The 8,169-nt window shown below is 44.0% G+C and overlaps 1 non-coding gene across 1 annotated transcript; it reads right to left on the reverse strand.

The window, feature by feature from the left end:
- Positions 1 to 1,904: 1,904 nt before the first annotated feature.
- On the reverse strand, positions 1,905 to 2,042 carry LOC119935886. Its single transcript, XR_005453485.1, has one exon. It is a non-coding gene; the product is annotated as a small nucleolar RNA SNORA7 (small nucleolar RNA).
- Positions 2,043 to 8,169: the final 6,127 nt, after the last annotated feature.

The following is an 8,169-nucleotide window of genomic DNA, read 5'->3' on the forward strand; positions in this document are numbered from 1 at the left end:
CCCTGTCCCACATGGGGCTCACAATCTAAGTAGGAGGGAGACCAGGCATTTAATCCCCAAACTGAGGCACAAAGAAGTTAAGTGACTTGCCCAACGTCACACAGCAAATGATCAACAAAGCCGGAACTAAAACCCAGGTCCTCTGACTCCCAGACGGGAGTTCTTTCCACTAGGACACTCTGCTTTTATGTCAAAAGACCCTGATTATGGAAATTGATGTTCTCAAGAAGTGGTGTGGTGTGCATGGGGAAAAATCTTTGATTGGAAGATTTTTTTGGTAGGGTTTTTGTGTTAAAAACTCTTCTTGTGTTCTGACCACGGCTTACAGAGTGGGGGAAACCAGAAGGCTCTGGACAGCGGATTTGGGAAAAGAATCAGACATCGTCTTTTTTCTCTGCTCTAGCAGTGGGGATAAGAAGGGCTAGTCATTGAATTTATTCATACCATCTGCTCACCAGGAAGTTGCCACAGTCACTCATATACACATGTACACAAACACATAGAGAAGCAGCATGGCTCAGTGGAAAGAGCACGGGCTTTGGAGTCAGAGGTCATGGGTTCAAATCCTGTCTCTGTCACTTGTCAGCTGTGTGACTTTGGGCAAGTCACTTAACTTCTCTGTGCCTCAGTTACCTCATCTGTAAAATGGGGATTAAGACTGTGAGCCCCCAGTGGGACAGCCTGATCACCTTGTATCCCCCCAGTGCTTAGAACAGTGCTTTGTGCATAGTAAGCACTTAATAAATGCCATCATTATTACACACACACACACACACACACACACACACACACACACTCACTCACTCACTCACTCACATGCACAGCTACAGGACCCCCTTAACATAGGGTGGATTTTAGAAAGTTCCCATGTGTTCCTGCCCTTCACAAAATGTAGTAAATTTGCTCAAATCTGAATCAATCATTGGTATTTATAGGGTGCTTACTGTAGGCATACCATTGCACTGAGCACTTGGGAGAGTGATTAATTATAATAATAACTGTGGTATTTGTTCAGTGCTTACTATGTGCCAGGCACCATTCTAAGTGCAGGGGTGGATACAAGCAAATCACACTGGACACAGTCCCTGTCCCCAGTGAGGCTCACAGTCTTAATCCCCATTTTACAGATGAGGGAACTGAAGCACGGAGAAGAGTACAAAACAATAGATACAGTCTCTACCCTCAAGCAGCCTACAATCAAGCAGAAGATAATTAACTGACCCCAGAACTAATGGTTCTGGCAACTAATTTAGGGGGGAGTGGGGTGGGGAAGCATAGAGGGACATTTAAAAGTTAGAACTATTGCTTTGACAGGCTTTTTCTGCTCCTTAAAATCTCCCAGCTTTGATCTGACAGGCTTCACTGCAGGCAATTTACCTCAAGCTTCAAACCCTCCTGGAGTGATCCGAGCCCCAGTCCTAATCTCTTTCCACTAGGCCAAGAGGTTTCTTCACTGCTTAGACTGTTCCTCTAATATTCCTCTATACACTAGACTGTATACAAAGAAGCAGTGTGGTGTAGTGGATAGAGCATAGGCCTGGAGTTCTAATCTTGGCTCTGCCACTTGTCTGCTGTGTGACCTTGGGGAAGTCACTTCACTTCTCTGGGCCTCAGTTACCTTACCTGTAAAATGGGATTGAGACTGTGAGCCCCATGTGGGACAGGGTCTATGTCCAACCCAATTGGCTTGTATCCACCCCAGCACTAAGTACAATGCCCAGCACATAGTGAGCACTTAACAAATATCACAATTATTATTATTATTGCAGTTCCTCTATACTTCTCTCACATCTGCATTTAGGCCACGCTAGCATTTCAGAACCACAGGCAAACCACCATGTCATGGCCTCAGGACTTTCTCAATTCTCTCCCATACCCCTGCTGCCCAACATAGGTGAGTTTTGACTTGTAGCAGATTGCCTGCCACTCGCTAGCCACTGGCCAAGCTAGGAATGGAATGGGTAGGCCTCTGCTTGACTCTCCCTGCCATAGCCAAGACTGGTAGAGTACTGGAAACTCTCCACGTGTGATCCTGACAGAGGTACTATTTTCTCTCTCTGTAATTTATTTTAATGTCTGTGTCTTCCTGTAAGACTATAAGCTCCTTATGAGCAGGGATCGCATCTACCAACGTGCCAGTTTTTTTGAGGACAACCTAATTTCCCTTCTCACGTCTTTCTCTATCCAGGGCTGGAAGAAGTGTTGGAGGAATGGGAAGAAAGGGAAATGAGGCAACCAATCAATTAATCAATCACTCAGTGACATTTATTGAGCACTTGCTGTGTACAGCATCGTAATAATCATCATCAATGGTATTTATTGGGTGCTTACTGTGTGCAGACAACTGTATTAAGCATTTGGGAGGCTACACTATAACAGAGTTGGTGATGATGATGATGATATTTGCTAAGTGCTTACTATGTGCCAAGCACTGTTCTAAGCACTGGAGGTTGTCCCACGTGGGGCTCACAGTCCTAATCCCCATTTTACAGATGGGGTAGCTAAGGCACAGAGAAGTTAAGTGACTTGCCCAAAGTCACACAGCCAACAACTGGCAGAGCCAGGCTTAGAACTCACGACCTCTGACTCCCAAGCCCGGGCTCTTTCCACCAAGCAGTGTGGCTAGAGAAGCAGCATAGCTCCATGGAAAGAGCATGAGCCTGGGAATCAGAGGTCATGGGTTCTAATCTCAGCTCTGACACTTGTCAGCTGTGTGATTTTAGGCAGGTCACTTAACTTCTCTGAGCCTCAGTTACCTCATCTGTAAAATGGGGACTAAGACTGTGAGCCCCATGTGGGACAACCTGATCACCTTGTATCCCCGCCCAGTGCTTAGAACAGGGTTTCACACATAGTAAGTGCTTAACAAATGCCATCATTATTGTTATTATTCTCCAAGCAGATACATTCCCTGCCCACAGTGCATTTACAGTCTAGAGGACTGTGTGCAGAACACTGGGCTACGCATATGAAAGAGTGTGATGCAGTAGAGTTGGGAGACATAATACCCGCCCTCAAGAAAGTAGATCCCAAAAAAAGCATGCAGACCAGGGAGACTGAAGTGTCAAGCAAGTCTATTGTATTCTTCTCAAGCACTTTAGGTCAGTCCTCTAGACTTTAAGCTCACTGTGGGCAGGGAATGTGTCTACAAACTCTGTTGAATTGTACTTTCCCAAGCACTTAGTACAGTGCTCTGCACACACCAAGTGCTCAGTAAATATGGCTGACTGATTGCTCTGCACAGCGGAAAGGCCTTCTGATTTTCTTCCACTCTCTTCTGCATCACTTCGAATTAATTCACTTGTATAGCATTCACTTATTCACTTGTACAGTGCTCTGCACACAGTAAACACTTAATAAATATGACTGATGGATTGGTCTATTGACTGAGTGGTGCTGGACTTTCTCTGGCCTCCAGAACATCAGTAATTGTAGTAATAAATAATAATTATGGTATTTGTTGAGCACTTACTAGGTGCCAACCACTTTTCTAAGCACTGGGGTAGATACAAGGTAATCAGGTTGTCCCATGTGGGGCTCACAGTCTTAATCCCCATTTTATAGATGAGGTAACTGAGGCACAGAGAAGTTAAGTGGCTTGCCCAAGGTCACACAGCAGACAAGTGGCAGAGGTGAGCAGACAACCTCGGACTCCCCAGCCCTGCTCTTGCCACTAAGTCACGCTGCTTCTCTCACTATTTTTCTACTCTTGCCTTTGGTGGAGAGAAGGCTATCAGACTGCCTCCAGCCTGGACTGAAATTGGGGGAGCAGTTTCCTTTGCAGGGTGGGAGCAGCATGGAGCCAATCACAACTCTTCCTTCCAAGCAAATTTACTCAATTTGTCCTTTGTCTAATGATCCTATTTTCACCTCCGCAGTCACCACCCACACAACACACTTTACTTGAAGTATACTCCTTGCCCCAGGTTATCTAGCCCTTTCTCTCCTGCTATTGAATCTCACCTCTTCATGGTGATTTCCTTTGATATTTGCTTCATTCTTTTCTAGTAATAATAATAATTGTAGTATTTGTTAAACACTTACTTTATGCTAAGCACTTTACTAAGTTCTGGGGGAAATACAGGATAATAATAATAATGGCATTTATTAAGCATTTACTATTTGCAAAGCACTGTTCTAAGTGCTGGAGAGGTTACAAGGTGATCAGGTTGTCCCAAGGTGGGGGGCTCACAGTCTTAATCCCCACTTTACAGATGAGGTAGCTGAGGCCCAGAGAAGTTAAGTGACTTGCCCAAAGTCACACAGCTAAGTGGCAGAGTCAGAATTTGAACCCATGACCTCTGACTCCAAAGCCCGGGCTCGTTTCACTGAGCCACGCTGCTTCTCCAATAATCAGGCCCCGCAGAGTAATTAGGAGGGAGAAGAAGTATTGACCCCCCATTTTGCAGATGATGGAACTGAAGAACAGAGAAGCTAAGAGATTTTCCCAAGAACACACAGCAGGTTCGTAATAGAGCTAGGGTTAGAACCCAGGTTCTCTGACCACGAGGCCCATGCTCTTTCCATTAGACCAAGCTGCTTCCCCCCTCATCTACACACCATCATATGTACATGCACTTCTGTTTGCCTATAATGTACACACTTTTTTCATTTATGTATTTGTTTACTGTGTGTTGCTTTTCTTTACCCTAAGCAAGTGTTTGGTACAATGCTTAAATGCTCAGGATAGTGTTTTACAAAAAGTAAACACTCAGTAAAAGCCATTGATTTTTTTACCTAAGTGCATTTAAATATCTGTTTCATTTTGGCCTTTCTTGGGCTGTAAGGCCCTAGAGATCAGGAACCGTGACTATTTAAACCAGTTAATATGGCATCTAGCAAGAGCCCTGCATGAATTGGTACTTAAGTAATGTTTTTGACTAATTAATAATGGTACTTGCTAAGTGCTTACTATGTGCCATGTACTATATTGAGTGCTGGGGTAGATACAAGAGAAGCGGGTTGGACACAGCCCCTGTCCCACATTCTTCACTTCACATTCTAAGAGGAGGAGTAGGATTTAATCCCCACATTTTACAGATGGGAACCTGAGACACAAAGCAACTTGCCCAAGGTCACACAGCAAACAAGTACTGGAGTCAGGATTAGAACCCAGGTCCTCTGTGTGGTGAGCCCACATCTAGCTGCCTTTTTAGTGAGTGACTGTGATCTCGTGAACAACAACAAGGAGGAGACTTCGCGAAGCCACTGATGGGCTCTACCTGAGATGGATGATTGCCCTTCTGTGGGGGTGGCATATGGAGGGAAGCATGGCTTTATCTCCTTGTTCTACCCAGTAATGGGCCTGGACCAATCAATGATTGCTTGTAGAGGCCCAGCTGCTACACCTTAGGCAAATAAAGGGTGCTGGTTTTAACTTGTGGTGGGGCAGAAGCATGTAGAGAAGTAATTATGCTAAGAACAGCAGCAGGAAGCAGAAAGAAGTGTTGTCAGAACGGGCTCCTTTGACCGCAGACTGGTATATGACCCTTGGGTGGTGGAGTGAGTGTGTGTGTATATGTATGTGTCACTCCCTTGCATGTTGGTAAAACTAGGTAAAAGGCTTTCCACATTAACCTTGGTGATCAAAGGTGTGGTTTGACTTCTTCTATGTGTCACTGAGGCTTCCCCAGTCCAGGAAGGTCTTGCAACACTCTGACCCCCAGGCCTGTACTCTCAATTTTGATGATAATTACAATGCTCTCCCTATCAGATTAAGAGCACTACATTGTACATGATCTGTCTTGGCACCTAGTAGAGGCTTAATGAAGAATGTAGTGATAAAAAAAAGATTGGTATCGGATGCTGAATGATCTTTTAGATACTTGCTGTGCTCTACAACAGGGCTGTATACAAGGTTGAAAAAGATTTTTTTATGGTATCCATTAAGAGCTTTCTATGTGTCAGTCACTGTACTAAATGCTGGGATAGATACAAGTTAAACAGGTTGGACACACTCCATGTCCTGCGTGGGGCTTGCAGTCTTAACCCCCAGTTTACAGATGAAATAACTGAAGCACAGTGAAATGAAATGACTTGCCTGAGGTCACACAGCAGACAAGTAGTGGAGACAGGATTAGAACCCAGATCCTTCTGACTCCCAGGCTGGTGCTCTATTTATTAGGCCATGCTGCTTCTCTTCTTGGGTTTACTACGCAAGCCTCAGTCTAGCAGTGGTAAATTCCTTGTGGGCAGGGAATGTGCCTACTAGCTTTGTTAGAGTGTACTCTCCCAAGTGCTTAATACAGCACTCTCCACAGAGTAGAGATTCAATAAATACAATTGATTGGTTCTATTTTATTTTGTTAATATGTGTTGTTTTGTTGTCTGTCTCCCCCTTCTAGACTGTGAGCCCGCTATTGGGTAGGGACCATCTCTATATGGTACCAACTTGTACTTCCCAAGCACTTAGTATAGTGCTCTGCACACAAGTGCTCAATAAATACAATTGAATGAATGAACTGAGGACTTACTGTGTGCAGAGCACTGTACTGAGTCGTGTATGAGCTTGCTTTATTCCATTTGTGTTGGGGAAAGGATCAGACAAGGTGACTCCAATCCTGAGTTAGCCAACTATATCACTGTGGAGTAACTTAAGGTTGCTGATAAGCTTTTTAGTACAGTGCTAAGCGCTTAGTACAGTGTTCTGCACATAGTAAGCGCTCAATAAATACGATTGATTGATTTTAGAGCAGCCAAAATACTTCGTAATTGGTGTCAAGCTCTTTGGCAAGGACAACAAACACCAGGTCCAGTCTTGATGTTATTTCATCATGTTTCTTCCGAGCCTGATATTCAGGGCTCTCTAAAGGCCAAGAAGATTTTTACAAACAATTTGAATAAATTCTATTGACTCCAATTATTTTTTAAAATATTTTATATGTGAGTTGGATAATTATTAAAACACAGAAAAGTAGTGTTTTTATGCATTCAGCAGTGATTTCATTATGCACACTTGGCTAGAGGCAGCTTGGTCTAGTGGAAACAGCATGAACCTGGAAGTCAGAAGACCTAGGTTTTGGCTCTTACTACAGTGCTTGGCACATAGTAAGCCCTCAGTAAATACCACTGATGGATTAAATGAGTAAATACTAGTGATTTATCCTTGAAGAAGGGTTTTTCTCTTTGCTGGAGTCAGCTATTGTGTTTGAAGGCTACTGTTTATTTTTCTAGAGGATGCAGTATTATACAATCACTAATACCTCCGGTCAAATTTGAAGACTTTAAACAAGTGATTGTTTTATTTCAAAGTTAATGGCTATGAGCTTTCAGAGGAAGGAAGATTTATCCAGAAGAAGGTATATTCTAAACTTCTTTCCATAAGGATTCCGAACTTCTTTCCTTACCGTAAATTGTGGCTCCCTAAGCCCTCTTTTCCTTTTCTGCCACTCTCTTCTGCATCACCTGACTTTCTCCCTTTATACATCCCCACAGCACTTATGCATATCTGTTATTTATTTATATTAATGTCAGTCTCTCCCTGTAGACTGTAAGTTCGTTGTGAACAGGGAATGTGTCTGTTAAATTACCTGTTTAAACTAACCAACTAAAGACAACACTCCAAAAAGAGGCTACGGTCTGTGAACCATTAAAACCTATCTTGTTCTCAGAGCTAGTGGGGCCAGTACCATGATAAGTAAGGTCGCCCTTTACTATCCATCCAAAACTACTCTAACGTTAATCCAATCACTTACCCTACCTGCTTTGACTACTGAAATGATGACGGTATTAAGCGCTTTCTCCGTCTCCTAGCTAGGCAACAGAGTAGGCAGAGAGGGCAGGGGGAAACAAAGCCACGGGGTTGGAGGACTGGTGACGGCAAGGACACCAACATGGTCAGGACTGTGTGAATTTGACCTTTGGCATCCACATAGGGTTGGGGAGTGCAGAAAAGAGAATTAGAGATTGGAGTGGTCTTCTGCTGGTCTATTTGGTCCCAATGGAGAAGGAGGAGGGGCTGCAGTAGAGGAGAATGGCTGAATGCTTCTTGCCTCTTCCTCACCCCCAGTTTTGGGAACCCCAGAGGCTCATACACTGTGACTTACCCCAGGCTAGGTAAACAAGCCTCTTTACTAACCTCCCAGCCTCCTGTCTCTCCCCACTCCAGTCAAATCTTGCCTCTGCTACCCAGGTCATTTTTCGACAAATATTCAGGTCATTTTTCCCCAC

Source organism: Tachyglossus aculeatus, chromosome 12 (assembly GCF_015852505.1).
Source record: "Tachyglossus aculeatus isolate mTacAcu1 chromosome 12, mTacAcu1.pri, whole genome shotgun sequence".
NCBI classification, from domain to species: Eukaryota; Metazoa; Chordata; class Mammalia; order Monotremata; family Tachyglossidae; genus Tachyglossus; species Tachyglossus aculeatus.